This window comes from Chelonia mydas, chromosome 3, assembly GCF_015237465.2.
Source record: "Chelonia mydas isolate rCheMyd1 chromosome 3, rCheMyd1.pri.v2, whole genome shotgun sequence".
Lineage (NCBI taxonomy): Eukaryota > Metazoa > Chordata > Testudines > Cheloniidae > Chelonia > Chelonia mydas.
Window position 1 is genome coordinate 27,794,275 of NC_057851.1, and position 21,078 is coordinate 27,815,352.

Consider the following 21,078-nt stretch of genomic DNA (forward strand, 5'->3'; position numbering starts at 1 on the left):
GTGGTGTCCCCCAAGGATCTGTACTAGGAGCAGTGATGTTCAATATATTCATAAATGATTTGGAAAAAGGGGTAAACAGTGAGGTGGCAAAGTTTACAGAGGATACAAAATTATTCAAGATAATTAAGTCCAAAACTAACTGTGAAGAGTTACAAAGGGATCTCACAAAACTGGACAACAAAATAGCAGATGTTATTCCATGTTGATAAATGCAAAGTAATACACATTGGAAAACATAATCCCATTTATACATACCAAAAAAGTTAGGTTCGCCCCCCCATGGGGGGTGCAGAGGAACACTGGGGGGGGTGGCAACGCAAGGTGCCAGGCAGCAGGGGATCAGCTCCAGCCCCAGGCAGCCTGGGGCTCAGCTCCAGCAGATCTCAGGGGGTGTCAGCCCCAGCCAGAGGTAGCACAGGGCTTGGGCGCTCAGCCCTAGCCCCAGCTGTGGGTGATGGGGAGGGGTGGCTCTGGCGAGCCCTGGGAATTGAGGGCGTCTCGGGCTCAGGAAAGCTCCAGCGATCCCGTTTTTACTTTAGGAAATATGGTCACCCTGTGTATTGTTCCCTGTTAGAATCAAGTCTAAAATGGCTGTCCCCCTGGTTACTTCCTCCACCTTCTGAAACAAAAAGTTATGTCCAATTTCAAGAACTTTTTGAACATTCTGTGTTTGGCCGTATTACTTTTCCAACAAATGTCTTGGTAGTTGAAGTCCACCATTACCGTTAGGTACATCTTGATCTTAAATTGACTATCTTAATCTCAAATTAACTTAAATTGGCAGTCTTAAATCACACCACTGAAGCTTTCGGTAAAAATGTGTTGGCTGGATATGTTGCAACATTCCTTGGTACACAGGCATCTTAATTTGATCTTCAATTCTAATAATATGTTCATAGTAAGAAAGCCGCCAAAACTGATCCACAACTGATAGAGGGGTTGCTGGGTGCAGCTACAAATATCCTAATTTCTGATCGTGTCCTGGAGCAGCTGATGAAGATGCTGAGAATCAAAAACATCAATCAGCCACCACTCTTCAGCCTTTTTTAGTGCCCATGTTTCACTGCAATACATCAGAATTGGTATAATCTCAGTTCTATAGATCTGCCACTTCATAGTTAGCTTGGTGTCATGACTTCCCCACAGAGGCTGCTGAAGGACCTGCAACATGGAAGCAATTCCTGCTATACAAGTGTCCACATCTTTCAAACATCCTCCAGCACTCTCTATGAAACTGCCCAAATATTTACAGTTGCCACCAGTGTGATGTCCCTTCCAGACAGGTTGACACTGAGCTGGTTGTAATCTAAAGCTGGAGGCAGCTCAATGGTAATGGCCACGGACATAGATTTATCCAGATTAATAACCAGACCAATATGAGCTGCATCTTGCCTGACTAGATCATATGTATTAAGAGCTACATTTCAATTCTGTCCCACTCATGCCTTTTATGGTGGATTTGGAAACCTTTATAAAAAAATCTCATGCCCAGACACGAAAACCCAGCAGTCCCCCCAATACTTCCAAATTGCTTGATGTTTCCATTCCCTGCCCCCCACCTATGCAGCACTAAGCATGATTGCCAGGTGGCTGAGAAATAAAATTAAGACAAACACATTGCATCTGAGGCAGTTTTACTGCAAGAGGTACACCAGTCAAAAAGGTCCCACTTATAGTCATTAGCAAGACATGTGAAGTGACTGAGCTATACCCAAAGATGGCATGGAAGGTCATAACCAGAATGCTGCACTGTTGATCTGTCATGAGATAGGGATCAGCTGTGTTTGAAGCTTCTTCTTGCCATCTAGTACACCACCTGGAGGTGTTATTGAGGTTCCTTAAGGGAATTGTCCAAACAGGATGCCTTGAGCTGATATGGTGTCTCAGTGGATTAAACACATCTTTAAATAGGTAGATGGTGCATGTCTTGCTCTTTAAGGAGCAGATTCTGCAAGGTAACTTGTAGCCTGATGTCAGGAGAGGCAATGTTGGACAGAACTGGTAGCCAGGCCTGATTGGTCGGTCTCATGGTATACACGTGGTTTCAGTCAGGTGAGTGTCTACTAGTCCTGTGTGAGAAGAGCTGAATCACATAAGGGGGCAGTACCTTGCTGCAGAATAGATCTAGGCAAACCCAGAGTTTCTTAGTGCCAGAGCATTAGCACCCCAGGTATAACCAGCTAGTTTGCTGATCTGGTTGCTTCTTGGTTTTTTCAGTAAAGTCTTGGTAACGTGTTCCTTGAAAGTGAAAGTACAGACCAGTGTAACACCTAGGCACACAGGCTTTGGGTTGTGGCTCAGCCTATGCCTATTCAGAAAGACACTGTGCTATTTGTTGGCCTGTGTGGTGAACAGGTATATTTATTTGGAAATTATCTTTTTGGTACTAGGTTTAAGTCGTGCATCTTTTGCATCTATTTTGTGTCGCCATTCAGGAGTTCTTCTAGGTGACTGAAATCCTGGTCATGTACTGCCAGATAGATGCCATCTGCATAGATAAAGTGCCTGGCAGAGGTGTTGGGAAGATCATTTGTGAAGAGGTTGAAAAGCGTTGGTGCTAGAACTAAGCCTTGAGGTAAACCGTTGTTTTGAGACATAGGGGAGCTGGTTTTTCATCCAAGTGAAACTTGGAACCAGCAGCCTCTTAACAGTTCCACAGCCATTACTACCCACTTTCAGTAGGACCATTGACAATTTGTACAGTACACCTGTATGCAAGATTGCATCATATGCAGCAATAAAATACTGCACCTGTCTTCTACCTGATCTGGAACCCATTCTCAATGCCGGTAGTGAGTGCCAGCACTTGATCACAGGTGCTGCGGTTTGGTCTGAAACCTGCTTGATCTACACTCACAATATCATCAACAGTGGGGGGAATTCTCTGAGAGACAAGCATTTCAAGTAATTTCTACATGCAGCCCCGCAAAAAGATAGAGTGGTCACTTGTTCACAGTCTCTCTCAGGGTTTAGCAAGGCTGTTACTTTTGATCTACACCAGATCTTAGGTATTTTATTCTCCTTGATGACTCTACCTAGACATTGTCTGCTAATTTATCCCAGGTTCTTCAGGAATTTGGGAGAGATTATCAAACCCATAGGCTTTACCTGTTTTCAGTGTTTTAATTGCCCTTTTTATTTCAACTGTGGTGAAAGGCTGGAGATCCTCTTAAGTTTCAGGTGTGCACTCTTTGTATCGACACACTATTTTTTCTTCACTTCTCCTTCAAACTCTTTGTCCTTATCTGCCTTTGTGACATATATCAGGTGGGTAGCAATGCTATTTGGAGAAACTGGGTGATGGCGCTGTGCTGAAGGTGGCTGAGCAGCAGCAAGTTTTCTGATTAGCACCAGGCTTTTTGGGTGGATCCTAATGTGTTTAGTTCTGTGGTAGCATGCTGTGTTTAGTTCCACGATGGCCTGCTCCCATCTTGCTCTTCTGTTCAAGTTGTCTTAAAATATGCATGGCAATGTACTTCCTTTAAATTGCTTGAGGGGTTCTGCACATTCCTCATCAGGCCAGGAAACGCAGATCTTATAACAACCTCTTGAAATTGATTTCATGGCACCTTTGTGGATGGCTTTTGTGACCCGCATATAAACATGGAGATACTGTGGAGGATACAAATAATACAGAGGTCTTTGAATTGTGTAAAGCTGGGCCAATTTATTTTCTTATCATTCCAGTGAGGATTTTTATTGATACTCACAATAGCTATGGTTACTCCATCTTTGGTAGAGATCAGACAATATGGACTATTTAGGAAGTTTTCCAATACACTGTTTATAGCTTGAAGCGGATGATTGCCCATGCCGGTGGTCTATGTGAAGTCAGGGGAGTAGTCTTGCTTCCATCTGGCAGAATGAAAAGTACCCCTTTGTTTTGGGTCATGGATGAGATAAAGATCATAGAGTAAGGCCCATTTCAAAAGGCCAACTCCATTTTTACCTGGCTCTCTGTATCCACTGGTGGTGTGGTAGCTATTAAAATCTCCAACATAGATGGCAGATTGTGGGAGCTTCGGAAGAATACTTGGGATAGGCTAGGGTTGGTTGAGGGTTTGTACACATTTGCCACACTGAAATGACTGGCACCTTAGAGACTAACCAATTTATTTGAGCATGAGCTTTCGTGAGCTACAGCTCACTTCATCGGATGCATACTGTGGAAACTGCAGAAGTATGCATCCGATGAAGTGAGCTGTAGCTCACGAAAGCTCATGCTCAAATAAATTGGTTAGTCTCTACGGTGCCACAAGTACTCCTTTTCTTTTTGCGAATACAGACTAACACGGCTGTTACTCTGAAAACTGAAATGACTGACTCTCAGGGCTGGTCTACTCTACAAACTTAAGTCAATGGAACTCACATTAAGCCAATGTAATAATGTATGCAACTACACTACCGAGTCCCTTCCGCTGACCTACGTCACCTGTATTCCACCTCTGTGAGAGGCGAAGCGCTTGATTCCACATCCATGGGTTGACATGGGGGTAGTGTAGACACTGTGTTGTGTAATTCGAATGAATTGGCCTCCAGGAGGTGTCCCACAGTGCTCTGCTGTGACTGCTCTGGAGAGCACTTTCAACTCCACTGCATGTCAGCCAGGTACACAGGAAACAGCCACTCCCCTGTTAAAGCCCTGGGAACTTTTGAATTTTCATTTCCTGTTTGATCAATGTGAACAGCTCGCCAGCACAGCTGATCATGGAGACTCAAGGCTGCAAACGTACTCCAGCATGGAGTACACAGGAGGTGGTGGATTTTATTGCAGTGTGGGGAGAAGAGTCTGTGCAGGCACAGATCCGATCCAGCAGAAGAAACACTCACATCTATACCAAGATCACGCGAGAAATGGGGGAGAAGGGCTACACCAGGGACATGCAGCAGTGCCACGTGAAAATAAAGGACCTTCATCAAGTGTACCAGAAGGCAAGGGAGGTGAACAGTCGTTCTGGTTCTGCCCCAGAGCCATGCCGCTTTTATGAGCTGCATGCGATTGTCGGTGGCAACCCCACCACTGCCCCAAAACACAGCATGGATACCACCCAGGAATCCTGGGTGACCTTGGGCAACAACAAGGAGGACATTGTTGACAAGGAGGACGAGGATGGGAGGCAGGCAAGCGAAGGATCTATTCTCCTTAACCTTTGGTCCAATCCCTTCACAGGACCAGTTGGCGGCCGAGCATGATGCCGGGGAAGGCACCTCTAGTGAGTACACATTTCCAAATAACTGTAGGGGTTACATGTTATTTTTTATGTTTAATCTGAACAAAAAAGATGTCGTGGGTGTCGGTGGCCGCTCCAGCTACGCAGAGGGTGCTCCCCAAAAAAGACTGTTTATGTGCACAGGGATGGCCCAGGAATCCTCCATGGAGATCTTTCATGGAGGTACTCTGCAATCCTTTGCAGAAGGTTTCAGGGAAAGGCTGCCTTATTTCTTCTACCACAGTAGGACACTTTCCCGCGCCTTCACTATTAACTGTGCTGGCCTCATTGCAGCACAGAGCATAGCAGCATAAGGACCAGGTCTGTACCCAGACACTTGCAGCATCTGCTCCTTTGCCCCCTCTGTTACCTCAGGAGAGTGATATCGCATAGGGTCACCTAGGGGAAACGGGGGAAGTTTTCAATGCTAGCCCTTAAACCGCAAACAATTCAACAATCTGCCCCCCTTTGGTGAAATCTGGATCACACAGCCACGCTTTCCCTAACGTGCCATTGCTGTTAGGGAAGCAGCATTGAAAAAAAGGGGAGACGGCTACCTGGTGCCGCCTTTGTAAAAAACAAACTATTTGGGGGCTTTATACTAGTGCCTGTCCTCAAGCACCATCCAGGCTGCTAGGAGAAAGAGGGCATTTCTCAAGTGCCAAACTGTGCTCCCAAGGATGTCTTCACAAAAGCAGCAGCACAAGACCTCTTGCCCATGCCTCATGACCTTACTCACCATGGCTGGAGCAGCAAACTGACCCTTGCAATAGCCAGCAGTTGTGATTATGTTGTGGCTTGCATTGAAGTGTATTAAGGGTTTTTTTTTTAATAAAAAAATCAACCTTACACCAGAAACAATGTATGCACTGGTTTCAGAGTAACAGCCGTGTTAGTCTGTATTCGCAAAAAGAAAAGGAGTACTTGTGGCACCTTAGAGACTAACCAATTTATTTGAGCATAAGCTTTCGTGAGCTACAGCTCACTTCATCCGATGAAGTGAGCTGTAGCTCACGAAAGCTTATGCTCAAATAAATTGGTTAGTCTCTAAGGTACCACAAGTACTCCTTTTCTTTTTGCGAATGTATGCACTGTCAATGGTACCCTTGTGCTTTGCATTCCTTGCAGCTGAAACTTGCCTGTCAGTGCATCCTCCACACCAGGACAGAGACTTTCCCAGATTAGAAGGCAGAAAAAGAAGACTCGGGAGGACATGTTCAATGAGTTAATGCATGTCTCTGAGACTGAAAAGACGGAGCTCAGAGCATGTAGGATTTCACTGTCCGAGAACCTGGCCATGGACAGGGAGGTCAGGAGAACATGCAGGGAACAGGAGCGTGCCACACAGGATGAAATGCTGCAGACTCTGAAGGAGCAATCAGACATGTAGGGGTGATCTTCAAGAAAGGCAGCTGGGTGGTAGACTCCCTCTACAGCCTTGCTACCATCATCGCCCAGTTCTCAATCGTCCTTCCCTAAATGTCCTATGAGGCAGGCGAGAGGAGAGTTCAGTATCCCTTGCACTCAACACTAGGGGAGGTTAGAAAGAACAGAAGATACCCGTTCCTAGATCTTCGACTGTTATTGCAGTGCATCTGTAAGCAAGCTGTCCTTGTTTCTCCCCTCACACTGCTATCTTATTTTTCTTTGCTATCTGTGTGTGTTTGTGAGCATAATAAGATGAAATGTACTGAGGAGAAAAGGTTCTTTATTCATTCCACACACAGTGGCTGGTGGGAGTGGAGTTTACAGGGGAGAAAATGCAATGGAGAGGATAGTTTGGTAAGGAACAACACAGATAAGTGTCACATTACCCTTGCTCATTGCTGAAACTGGTTTTCAAAGCCTCACGGAGTCTCAGAGCCTGTCAGTACTTCTTATTGTCCTAGTATCTGGCTGCTCAAAATTGGCTGCCAGGCGATCTGCCTCAACCCCCACCCCAGCAGAAACTTTTCTCCCTTTGTTTCACAGATATTATGGAGTACACAGCAGGCAGCAATAACAATGGGGATATTGCTTTCACTGAGGTCTAACCTAGTAAGCAAACACTGCCAGCGACCTTTTAAACATCCAAAGGCACATTCCACCACCATTCTGCACTTGCTCAGCCTATGGCTGAACTGGTCCTTACTGTTGTCCAGTCTGCTGGTGTATGGCTTCATGAGCCATGGGAGCAAGGGTAGGCTGGATCTCCCAGGATCACGATTGGCATATCAACATCATCAAAGGTTATTTTGCGTTCTGGAAAAAAAGTCCCTGCTTGCAGGTTATTGAGCAGACCTGTGTTCCTAAAGATGCACACAATCATGCACCTTTCCTGACTATCCCACGTTGATGTCAGTGAAACGGCCCCTGTGATCCACCAGCACTTGCAACATCATTGAAAAGTATCCCTTTCGGTTTCTGTACTCTTTGGCAAGGTGGTCTGGTGTCAAGATAGAGATATGCGTTCTGTCTATTGCCCCACCACAGTTAGAGAACCCCATCGTGGCAAAACCATCCCTATGTCCTGCACATTGTCCAGAGTTACTACCCTTCTTGGCAGAAGTCTGTTAATAGCCCTGCAAACTTGGATCACAACAGATCCCACAGTAGATCTACCCACTCCAAATTGATGCCCCACTGACCAGTAGCAGTCTAGTGTTGCAAGCTTCCACAGAGCTATCACCACTCATTTCTCCACTGTCAGAGCAGTTCTCACTTTAGTATTGCTGCGCTTCAGAGCTGGGGAAAGCTCTGCACACAATTCCTGGAAAGTGGCCTTACACATTTGAAAGTTCTTCAGCCACTGCTTGTCATCCCATAGCTGCATAACAATCCAGTCCCACCAGTCAGTGTTTGTTTCCTGGGACCAGAAACGGCACTCAACCATGTTCAGGTAATGCATGACTGTCGCCAGCAACTGCGAATTGTTTCACTCTATGGCTTGCAGTAGGGCTGCTTGCATGACATTGCATTGCTCTTCACGGTGGCTCCTATCTCGCCTGTGGAAATACTGCAGGATAAGGCACGAGATGTTTGTAATGCTCACAAGAGTGGACAGCTGAGCGGAGTCCATGCTTGTTGTGCTATGGCATCTGCACGGCTAACCCAGGCTTTCGAAAAAAAGTCACACAAAAAAAGTCTTGGTTTGTTTGATGTTCATTTCAGGGAAGGAGGAAGTAAGTTAAGTGCATCATGGGAGGCTAATGCCATGTTCCTATAACCAGCCGCGCCAATGTTATGATCCCATAAGGCATTGCAAGCCCTACCCAAAATTCCATTTGGCTACGTGCACTGTGGCATAGCTACCCACAGCTACCCATAGCTATCTGTTAGTCAATGCAAGCGCTGCTAGTGAGGATGCATTATGCCAACACAATGAGCGTAGTATGGACACACAAGATCGAACTGCTTAAATCGGAAGCTTGATGTCAACTTACAGGAAGTTGACTTAACTTTGTAGTGTAGACACAGACATATCACAGAAGTTTGAATAAGATGGCAGAGGTTTTGTGTCAGCAAGATCTCCTCTAACATAAGTAGAAAAGCCATGTTTTCTATGCAGAGAGCAACTCACAGGGTCATAACCTTGATGTTAAAGTAACTGGCAGAAAGGAAGCTGGCATGTGTCTCTTGAAGGCATATTACATCCATGTTATATTTGGAGGCTAGGGACTGAAGAATGGAAGGTTTAGCAGCTCAGAGGCCTTCAACATCCAGCTGAAGGATTTTCAAGGATAGGCCAATGTCCAAAGTTTTTAAATTATGGTTAATATCGCTGAGGTTGCTTGAGAGTCCATGCTGGCCAGAATCAGAAAGATTTGGCCTGCTACTTGCAGCTTTGTTTTCCCCAGCTGAAGCAAGTTATCTATGCGATATTGAACAAGGACATTGTTGCATTATTCCATGGTGGCTATAATACTGGTAGGGTAACTACTTCTTTGACTTCTCTGTTCTCCTAGCACATGGTATGGTTCACAGAGGGGTGAGCTGGGAGAAAGGTCAAGAGAGGTTTGCTGACCTCATGAATGGCTCCCAACAGAGGAAGAGAGGGAAGGAATCATGTTGCAAAACAAAGAATATGCCAAGAAGCTGTGATGAGTGTGTATAGACCAGCTGGACACAGAAAGGGAGATGCAGAAATGTTGGACACGATGCTAAAGCAGACAAGTTAGCAGAACATTCTTGCACTGTGCTCATGTGTAACACCCCAACCTAACCCCTGCCCTGCAGTCTATTGAGAACACAGGATGTGGGCAGATCCCTTTCACTTCCCCAATTGCAAGCAACAGAGTTCTCATGCCATTCCACCCTCCAAGGCAAAGAGCATAAAAATGGCCATATTGGGTCAGACCAATGGTCCATCTAGCTCAGTATCCTGTCTTCTGACAGTGGCCATGCCAGGTGCTTCAGAGGGAATGAACAGAACAGGCAATCATCAAGTGATTCATCCCATTGTCCACTCTCAGCTTCTAGCAATCAGATGCTAGGGACACCCAGAGCCTGGGGTTACAACCCTGAAAATCTTGGCTAATAGCTGTTGATGGACCTATCCTCCATGAAGTTATCTAATTCTTTTTTGAACAATGTTATAGTTTTGGCTTTCACATCATCCCCTGGCAATGAGTTCCACAGATTGACTGTGTGTTGTGTTTTGTTTGTTTTAAACCTGATACCTATTAATTTTACTGGGTGACCCCTGGCTCTTGTGTTATGTGAAGGAATAAATAATACTTCCTTATTCACTTTCTCCACACTAGCCATGATTTTATCATATCACCTCTTAGTCATCTCTTTTCCAAGCTGAAATGTCCTAATCTTTTTAATCGCTCCTCATATGGAAGCTGTTCCATATCCTTAATCATTTTTGCTGGCCTTCTCTGTACCTTTTCCAATTCTAATAAATCCTTTTTGAGATGGGGTCACCAGAACTGCATGCAATATTGAAGGTATGGTGTACCATGGATTTATACAGTGGCAATTATGATATTTTCTGTCTTATTATCTATCCCTTTCCTAGTGGTTCCTAACATTCTATTCACTTATATGGCTGCTGCTGCACATTGAGTGGATCTTTTCAGAGAGCTATCCATAGTGACTCCAAGATCTCTTTCTTGAGGGGTAAGAGCTAATTTAGTCCCCATCATTTTGTATGTATAGTTGGGATTATGTTTTCCAATGGACATTACTTTGCATTTATCAACATTAAATTTCATCTGCCATTTTGTTTGCAGATGAAGAAAACAGCTACAATCCCACACACACATTTTGGTGATTCTGTCTGCACAAAAGTGTGGTCAGCCTGTACTTTGGCTATTGCAGCACTGTTTTAGTTTACAAATTTGCACTGTCTTGTGTGTCAAATCAAAATTTATTATTTACAGCTGCACTCATTAAGGTCCAGCTCTCCCTAATAACATCCTTTCCTAATAAGATCAATTCAAGGTATATGCATTAAGGTGTCTCTACCTCTGCCTCCCAACAATTAGCGAAGCTGTCTGCCTTACTCTCACAAATATTGTGCAAAACACAGCAAACAGCCATAACATGAAGCAGATATCCTTCAAAAGCCTCCTGTCTTGTTATGAGACAGACACTTCTACCTTCCTTTCAATCTTTCAAATGCACACTCCTTCTGCAGCTATTCAGGGTACACTTAAATAGCTCTTTTCCCTTATCCAACTGCCCTATAACAAAGCTTCAGAAGCCAGGAAATCAACAGCTAGGATGGATCTCCCAGAATAGCAGTTGAAACCATACCACCAATAATGTTCATAGTGGTTTGGGGAGTAAAAGTTCCATTTTTCATTGCAGAAAACAGATGTGAGTTTCTAAAGATTCTGGCCACACAGACCTTTTCTGATCACCCCACATTAATAAACCTGCCACGGTGATCAACCAGGCCTTACATAACCATGCAGCAATACCCATTTTTGTTGATGTACACCAAGCCCTGGTGGGTGGGGGGACAAATAATAGGCACATGGGTCCCATCACTGGCTCCTGTACAATTTGGGAACCCCAAGCATTCAAAGCCATCAACAACCTTCTGCTCATTGTCAAGTTTTATGATCTGGAGCATTAGCACCCTCTCAACAGCAGCACACACCTCCATGACAACAACCCTGACAATTGTTTTACAAACTGGTTAGCTACTGCCTGGCAGCAGCCAGGGGTGGACAACTTCCAGAGAGTGATGGCCACACACTTCTCCATATTGAGGGGGACTCTCATGTTAGTGGTGTGGTGCTACAGCTCCAGGTGAGCTCTCTGTAGGTTTCCAGAAAGTGTCCTTCCACATCCCAAAGTTCTGCAGACAATGCTGGTCATCCCAGGTCTGCATCATTATCCTGTGCTACCAGTTGGAGCTGCTTTGCTGCATCAAAAAGTGGCACACCACTGAGTCAAGCTGGTCCAGGAAACAGTCATGCAGATATAACTGGTTTCATTCTCCTACAGCAGAATCATGGGATCATGATGGTGAACTTCCATCTCCTCCATAGTCACCTGCCTGCCTGATTCCAATGCCTCTGGAGCACTCTATTCATATTAATAATGGCCAGGATCATGGTGCTCAGTAGTTCTTCCTCTCTGCTGCCTGACAGCTGTTAAACATTTGTTTGAAACTGGAACAGTTTGAAAATTATTCTGGACAACAAAAGTCAGACAAATTATGGGATATTGTGGAAGGAATCATTGACCCCCAAATCACAGAGTTCCAGTTGGTATCCCACAATGCACCATAACCCATAATGCTCTGAGCCTAGTGGCAGAACACTACACCTTGGGATACCTGCTCAGAATGCTGTGTGTTTATTTTGAAAAAGCTGTGTGGATGCTATAATTCAGAAGGTAAGTGGGGAGGTGGGGACTTTCCTGCACAGACAAGGTCTCAGTTTGCCAGTCAGGCTGCCTGCAAAAGCAGGGCACTGGACTCATTGACCAAGGAGGTCCCTTCCAGTCTTATGTTCCAATATGCAAACTGCAGACAGTACTTAACACAGTTCTTCAGAGGGGTTTCATGGGACTTACTTCACTAATGTATATAAAGTGCTTTAAAAGTTATTTTACTAATGAAATGAAAATATTTTCATTTCACTAGTGATCTCCAGTTGGTTGTTTCATTTTTAATTTAGGATAATGTATATTTATAAAGTGATTTCTGTTGCCCTTTAGATGCTGACATGGATGTGACTTATGTGTGTTCATGTATGTACATTTTATTTCAAAGTTGTTAATGCTTCCACTCCGCTAATACTAGTGGACTAACATTAGTGCACTTTGCTAAATATAAAGAATATTCTGTTTTTTAAATTGTGAAAATATATCTGCATCAAAGAAGGTGGTTCAATAACAAAGGAGGAGTCTAATATTGTCATGGTGGGGAAGGGCAGCAGCTCCTCAGCTGATGTAAACTGTCATAGCTCCAGTGACTTCAAATGGAGATATGACAATTTACACAAGCTGAGGATCTATGTTTGCACTGGGGCAATTGTGATATAATGAAGATTATAACTCTTCCTCCCAATTCCGCCTCAAAACAAACAAATGAAACTAAACAGGGAACAAGATTTTTACCCAGAGTAGCTCTCTAACACTTCTTCATCCTTAAACTTAGCTTAATTCCTATGGCCACAGATGGCAGAAGAAACAGGACAGAGGTTGAATATTAAAACTGACATGGAAGCCTACAACAGTCTTGGGATAAGGAACAAATAGCCAGTTGGCAGACAGTGTAATCAATTCATCTCAAATTTAAGGAAGCCATCTTATCAGTCATACTTAGAGATTACCGGAATTAATTCATGAAAGATAAACTATGCCAGAATTCCTTGCACTGATTTATCACAGATGAACTTTCACTCAAGAAGGAAAGACTACATTTTGATTTTCCCATTAGAGTTGTTTTTGTAACTTTCTCTAGCTACTGGCTGGTATGGTCACGTGGAGTTACAGCTACTGATTAGAATGGAAAGTATCAGAAATAGTTCAATGGTTACACAAGCCTCAATGTGTGAGAGGGAGAATAAAAAATAATCAGAGTAAAAGGGAAAATGAAACAGAAAAGATCAATCCTACAACCTTTATTCAAGAAGGGCCAGATTCTGAAACCCATACTCACACTAAGTAACACTTTACTCCATAAAACACTCTAATGACTGGAGTGGGAATATTCATGGAGCAAGATACAACTCAAAATGAATTAGATCCATAATGGTTGTAGGATCAGCATCATAAAGTATACAAAATGGAAATGTATAAATAATATTAAAATGGAATTTTGCTTCAACGAATTAAAAAAATATGAGATAGGAAAGGTTTTTTGTTTTTTTTTATCTTGATGTATCTAGTCTTCTTGTAAATGAAATTACTTATATGGGCCCAGATTGTGGTTTTAGGCATATGCTTATCTGTAAGTCAACTGAAGTCCAGCACACAGATTAAGCGTGTTCATAAAGCTTTGTAGGACTGAGACCAAACAGCCCATTGCTGCAATCCTAATTCATGCGAGTAACCTTTACTCACACAAGAAAACATATTTAACTCAAAGAGATTGCAGACAAGAGCAAGGTTTGTAGAATCAAGTCCTTGGTTTGTGGAAATTCTGTTTGAGATAATTTTGCTTGGAGATTCTATAAATGACATACTGAGACAAGTTACTGTACAACTGTCATATTTCTAATATTTTGTAAAAATTTGGGCAAGAACTACTTAACCAACATTAGATTCAGATCAAACATAGAACCTGTTCATAAACAAAACTAAATAGCTAACATCTGGAGGAAGCGCACTAACATATATTCAGCCATATTAATCAATCACAGCAAGTTCTCCCCCTGCCCCCCAGTAACCCAGCAGCAAAAATATCATCCAACTATCAAAATGACTAAATCTTAGGGCCTGATCCTGCAAAAACTTACACGTGAGTAACTTTACCCATACAGCAATCCCAATGAACTCAATAAGGCCAGTTGTGTGATCAGTTACTGATGTGCTTGTTTGCAGGAACAGTACCTTAGATATCATTTTAAAGAAAGAGCACGATAAAGACCAAAGCAGCCAGCCCACCAAACCTTGTAGTCTGATTCCAGCTACAATCATGGTGGTCACAATGGGCCTGATTTCCTCATGGAGTTCCACTGTGGTTGTTCACTATGGGGGCTGGTTTGCCCTCACAGAATAGGCTGTGGGATCAGTGGAAGGCCACGGCACTATACGGGTGCTGTGCCTCATGCTTCAGAAACTGTGACCCTAGTCCCTGTCTTCAAAGAAGCTGCACTATCAGGGGCTCACACATGGCTGCAGCTACACTGAGGTTCCCTCTTCAAGGAGAAGGCTCCATTGGAGAGCCTTTCCTTTGTACACTACATTGGATACACGAGGCATAATGTGTATCCTGTTTCATTTACAAATGAAGCTGAATGCAGGTTAAGTTAAATAAGACAAACTTTATTAAACTCTGTGCACTGCTCTGTCCATGTGGCTGGGTTACTTCCAACCTAACACCCTGCATTCCCTGCTTTTTTGGTGTCCCATTCCTCCAGGGATTATAGGCCTGCTGACTCCAGTTCCATTGATCACGATACATCTTCCCAATTTTACAAACATTTTAATATAAACATTAAAAACAAATAATTGACAATTGGATGTCCACTCTACGTCCCTTCAGCCAGAGTTGCTTGCACATAGTCAAGTTGGAGGCTCGTCTTTACCACTGACTTAGCCTGTTACCTAGCCTGTCATTGAGATAGTTTGGTCTGAACAGGCAACAACACTGGGAGTGACCACTTTCTGTCTCCCTGTCTCCTGAATCTAGCAAACTGTCTCTCTGTGAAGTCTCCTCCCTTCCTGTGGGGTTGGCCTCCAGATGGTTCTGTCTCTCCGTTCTGTGAGGATCTCTGTAGGTCCTTGCTGGGTGTTGAGTCTACATAAGTTTCTGTTCCAAATTAGGCAGTCTCTCAAGTCCCCAAAGTTGCACATAGCAGCCAGTGTGCATAAGCAGAAACACAAGGGTATCTCCCTCCCCTTCAGACTGGTATCTAGTAAAAACTGTTCCACAGTTTTGTTCTGCTTTTTAGGAGCAACAGGTCCTAGGGCTGCTGTGGGGCTTGAGGCAGTGGTGAGCTTTAGAATGGTGCAGACCTCTCTGCTTTGTTCCCCAACAAGATAAAATAATAGTTTTAACTTTCCTGCAGTTGTCATCCTCCTGCATGGCCAGGAGCTATACACTCACACTCCTCCTTCCACCAGGTCCATTGTTGGGCTAGGTTTGTGCAAAATCTGGGGCTTCAGACCAAATCCATGGCTTCACACTGCCAGCTGCTGCACTTCAGAGAACTCACAACTCACGTACTGCCACCACATTTCATTCACAATGAGTGAAGCTAAATGCATGTTAAGCTAAGCAAGTGAAACTTTATTAAACCCCGTGGACTGCTCTGTCCACATGCCTGAGCTGGTTCCAGCCTAACTGCACTTATTATCTCAGTGTCACATCCATAGCATTCCCTCCAGGAAACATGGTCCCTCTGAATCCATTTTCACAGACCATGACACACATCCTTCCTGGGCCTGTCACCTTCTCGCTCAGTCTCTCACCATTCAAGTCTCCATGGAACAACAGGAGATCTGCATATAGATCTGGGGACACAATTCCCGCCAAGGAGAACACCATGTTCTGCTTTTACACAGCAAGTAATAATGATAAACGAAGAACAGGAATATGGCAGAATGAGGGATACAACAGTGAAAGGCCATGCGATAGCAATATATGCCTTTGTTGTTGTTGGTGGTGGTTGTTTTTATTTTGTAAAAAGCAATGACCCGAAATGAGTCTGGGGAGAGTTTAGCATATTTGAACTTGCAGAATTTTCGCTGCATTGTCCCCTCAAGAGGGAGCAACAGTGAGTAGCTTTGCAGAGGTGGCAGGAGCACTGACCACACCTCATGTTACATCTGTCTCTCTACATGTCTTCACAAGAACACTCATCTCTGTGATATCTAAACACTTATGGCCTGAACCAAAGCTCGGTGACATCAATAGAAAGATATCAGTGGGCTTTGGATCAGGCCTTTTATTAAACTGTCTTTCTCAAAACAGTTTATTAGTCACAAACATTTTCTCTGGAAATAAGGCTGGGCACACATCACATTTTAATCACAATAAACAACATTTCCATTGTCTCTACAAGTGAAAACAACAGTAATACAAAGGTAACTTAATTTTAAAGTCACACTTATGTATGAAAATGTTTTATTTGCTGTTATTATAAGTAACACCTAAAATGATTAGGATTAAGACACCTAAGTAACATGTAAGATTAAATCTATTTTTATTTTTATCCAGATTGTTTACTTATGCATATGATAGCACTTTGTGTCTGGTCAGTTTAACCTTTATTTTGTGCACAGCAAGAGGGGGAGGAGAGACATTTAAAATAACACAGGAAAATGATCACCAAATCACAAAAATGATACTTTAAACTTATTTTTAAATAGACTAGATTTCCAGTTGACAGAGTCAGATTCAGCTCTCTAAACTCTCTCTGTGAGCCTCATCCAAATCCCATTGAAGTGATGGGAATACTCCTTGAATCAGGCACTATATCAATAAATCATAAATTATGGTGTGTTCAGTAACATGTATAATAGAAACTAGACTGTAACTTAACTGCTTCTTTAAAGACACTGAATCTGCACATAATGTATGTCATGGCAGAATCTGGCCTATTATTCTTATTGACAAACGTACTTTAGGAGCGTGGAGGTTCTGCAGGCACAGGGGGAAAGGAGGGAAATGCTGTGGAGCTGATACTTCCTTTTTCTCCCACAAAACCCAGAATCCACACATTTCGCTCCCCTCTCTTTGTGAAAACAGAGAAAGAGCATTGGCCTAGAACCAGGATCTTCTTATTAAAGGGCTTTAGAAATCAACAGGGATAACATAAAAAACAATCTGCCACTTTACTGGTAGCCATTTTTAAAAGTGAATTTTAATATAAGGATGAACTCCTTAAGGAAAACATTCAAATTACTCTTTGGTACCTTTAAAGGCCTTCTTGATGACAATTCTCCCTTACTACTCATTGTTTTATGAACACGCATTCAAATATTGTCTATAAATATAATTTTTCCTTCATTTACACATACTGTATAATTACACAAAGCATCTAACATTGCCATAGATTGCTTTTACAACTGTTAATACAGTTTTAAGAGGTTAAAGTATTGCCACCATATAAAGTTCTGCCAGTATTCATGTTTTTTTTTAAATATTACATTTTCTGTAAGACTCTCCATGTCCAAATGCCAGTTCGCCCTTATTATTTTTTGAAAAAACATGCCATTGGTAATGTTACTACTTAAATAGATTGCTAACTTTCTTTATTCAGCACATGAACACAAACATGGAAACAATAAGACAGTATTATGCTTATGGCAGAAGAACAGTGTTTACACAAAGCAAAAAGAAAAAAAGATATATTTGTCAGAACTTCTCTGGATGTTAGTAGATAGGAACTGTGGTCGCTGCAAAATCTGACTTTTGGCTAACAAAGATTTGAGTTTCTTTTGCAAAGGGTTGCCTCTCCCATCCCAGTTTCAGATTGTAAAAGCCTATATTCCGCAATAAATATTTGTAGTAGAAGCTTTGAATAGTTAGCAACAGTCTAACACAATCTAAGACAGACAAAGCAAGGAATTTTTATTTTGAGTAAAATTTGTGATTCTTTTTTTATATATACACACATATATACACACACTAAGGCTTTTTATGAATATTGATGGTGATGATTATTCACAGGAAATAACAGCACAACTGAAAAACAAGCAAATGCTTTATTTTGTATTAAGGTAACAAAGGAGTGACAGATCACATACCATTCACTGTTCAGACTTGTGTTCACTAGAAGAATCACAAACAATAGAAATTAAAGAATTTTCCCCCACCCCCAAAATAAGTATGCTCACTATCACTACTATATTTATGGATTTTTCAGTATTTCCTTTATAAGAAAGCATCATTTTTGGGAGTTCATCACTCAGTGATAAGTTTGCTCTGGACTAAAATGGGATATCAAAATCCCAGTAGTCTTTTTTCTAAGGTTTTTTTCTGTCCAGGATTTCAAATGGTTGTATTTAAACTGTATGCATACACAAACATGCACACAGCAAACAACAACAAAATTTAATTAAATGTAGTTTACTAGTTTTTGGAAGTGTTTTGGCACTAATAATTGGAAACTTTTCTTAATGAAAACCTTTTTATGCCATTAGCCTCTATTATGGAATATGTTCTGATTTTTAAAAGAAACCCAACAGCACCAAAAAAATTTTAAATGGCTAATTCATACGAAGAGGTGACTTTTCACATAATTTTAACACTATTCATATAATACTAAGTCAAGATTATTTATTGTTATGAAATATTGTAATATCTCAAAGATTATGAATGTCAAAAAATTAACTTCCTTAATGAGACGTTAAACACACAAATAGACAATAGATCTAAGGTCAAGTTAAAAGAAAAAAATCTTCAGAAGGGTATGTACTCTTTACACAATAAATGGAATACAGGTATTTATAACTGAACAACAACAAAACAAATGACTCCATATGGTAACATTGTCTCCAGCTGAAATCCACAAAGCAAGGAAGTTCAGAGAAATTAGTAAAATTCCATCCTTAACGCATTCTATTCTGCTTATGTATTTATGGACTCTCCCATCAGAGGTAGATTTCATACCACAGGCCTGATCTGAAACACACCAAGCCAATGGAATGACTTCCACTGACTTCCAGGAGCTTTGGATCAGGTCCATCTGAGCTGCAACATCAATAAAATCATCTTTGTGGAGCACTGTTCACACAAAGCCAATTTGCACAGCTAACTGCAGTCTAACTAGGTAATGTCACATTAAGTCCAAGTAGAAACAGATAGAACTTACATGTTGGTTGCGGGTTTAAGACATGTCCTTAATGTTATCTTAGCATTTTTTACGCATGTATCACAGTTATACCCTTCAAAAGTCAGGACACTCAATTTCTAAAAAAATCCAAGCTGTAGTTAACTGGCAATCAACTTAAAAGCAATTTTGTATACAGCAATTTTTATTTTGTTAGAAAAGCAGTTCACCATTTTTAAACCTCCAAAAAATTATTTAATAAGGGTTTGGACACTGGAAAAGAGGCAGAATGTTGTTCACAAAACAAGAGAGGGCTTTAAACAAAAAAACAAAAAAAGGTATATCTTAAAAAAAGACCTGATCTTGTTCTCCAAGTGAAATCAATGGCAAAACTCCCACTGACTTCAATGAAGCAGGATCAAGCCCAAAGTCATCCACATATTTATTGTTTTAAAGGGATAATAAAACTTTGAGTCCTGAAATAACAATTAATACAGTCATAAAAGCTTGTGAAAGAAAAGCCCCATTGTTGTGAATTGTGTCTCTTGTCTCTTCTCCTGGCCTCTGTGTTTACAGATTACAGGAAAGATCTGACAGTGAAACAAAGCAACATCAAGCCTGAAACTTATACTTACACAGTTATCAATGGATTTACATTGCTGTAAGTGAAATCAGAATCAGTACCACCCTCCCAAGGTTTCGCAAGACAAGGGAAAGTGATGACTCCATCATCCTAGACTCGCATCTAAGTCAACCTACTACAGTTATGCCACTTTTAATTGCCACATTTCTCCCATTCCTGGGTTACAAAATGAGGCCACTTGTTGGTTTCAACCTTTCCCTAAAACCTTGGAGTGAGGAGGGGGCAGATGAACTATCAAGGGGCACAAAGATTCCAGATTCACTACTTTTTTATTCTGATTGCAGTGTTTCATAATGAAAATGGAAATAAAATCCCCAAATAACCTTATTCATAAGACACAAAACAATGCTGGACTCCCTTGCAACTGCCTAGTTCCTGATAGGATTCAGGACATTTCTGTACAAACTCCTATATTATTATTACTTGCTTCCAGTAGTGTCCACAATGTGATAGGTTCTGTACAAACACCAAACAAGTGATGGTCTCTGCCTGAAGAGCTTAGCCTTACACCCAGAAAAAAAAGCAAAACAAAAAGCAAGGCAGAGCATAAGGGAAATGGGAACAAGGTCTCCCATATGTAGGTACTCTTATTTCCACTGCCTTCATCCAAGCCCCGTCTACAAAGAAGCTGACAATAGCTCAGGTTCCTGCTTTACGAATTTGTCCCTTCTATTTCAGGTGCGATAGCTTTTGCCCTAATAGTGCAACTGTCCCCACCATCTCTCCTCCTCCTCCTGTTTGGGGGGCTGGGACACAAGCTCCTCAATCCTGGATATTCCCAGCTCCTGCTAATTTATTACCTGAATCCCTCTCCCCCCTTACTCTGTTACTGCTGCCCACACTTCCTCACTCCTCTTGTTAGGGAGCTCCCAGCTACTCTCCCCTGCACCCTTATTCCTAGGTGCTGTTAGTCTCTTCCCTATGCTGCTACTGCTGCTTTCCCTTCTGTTGAGCAGACTGTACAAGATTTGCAAGTTGAAGGGGACCTTACCTCTGAGACCTTCTTTGTTGCTTTGCCTGTTCTGTGACCACGTTGGGAGCAGGGGATGATGGATATTAGGGAAGTCTGAGCCTCCCCTTGCTGTTAGCAACGTAGACTGGAGAGAAAGATAGAGATGCTGCTCTCTCCCCCCCTTCCCTCCCCTCCCAGTCTCAGCCTCCTCCTCCTCCTGCTGCTGCCCCCTCCTTCCCATCCACAAACTCAAGCTCTGTATGCACTCCAACTCAACAAGCCATCTCTCACCATCAGCTACCCTGGGGCTCAAGAGCACAAGCCAGCCCCCTTCCCTCCCCAGTGCCTTGCATCCTCACCCCTGCTTCCCACTGCATATGGTATCTT

General features: G+C 42.3%; 1 protein-coding gene across 1 annotated transcript in view; it reads right to left on the reverse strand.

Moving 5' to 3' along the window:
• GREB1 (growth regulating estrogen receptor binding 1) overlaps positions 1–20,841 on the reverse strand; it is a 150,660-nt gene extending 129,819 nt beyond the window's left edge. The window contains exon 1 of the mRNA XM_007063285.3: positions 20,731–20,841. The gene's annotated coding sequence lies outside the window, so the exon portion shown is untranslated. The remainder of the gene's footprint in view (positions 1–20,730) is intronic.
• Between the last annotated feature and the right edge of the window lie 237 nt (positions 20,842–21,078).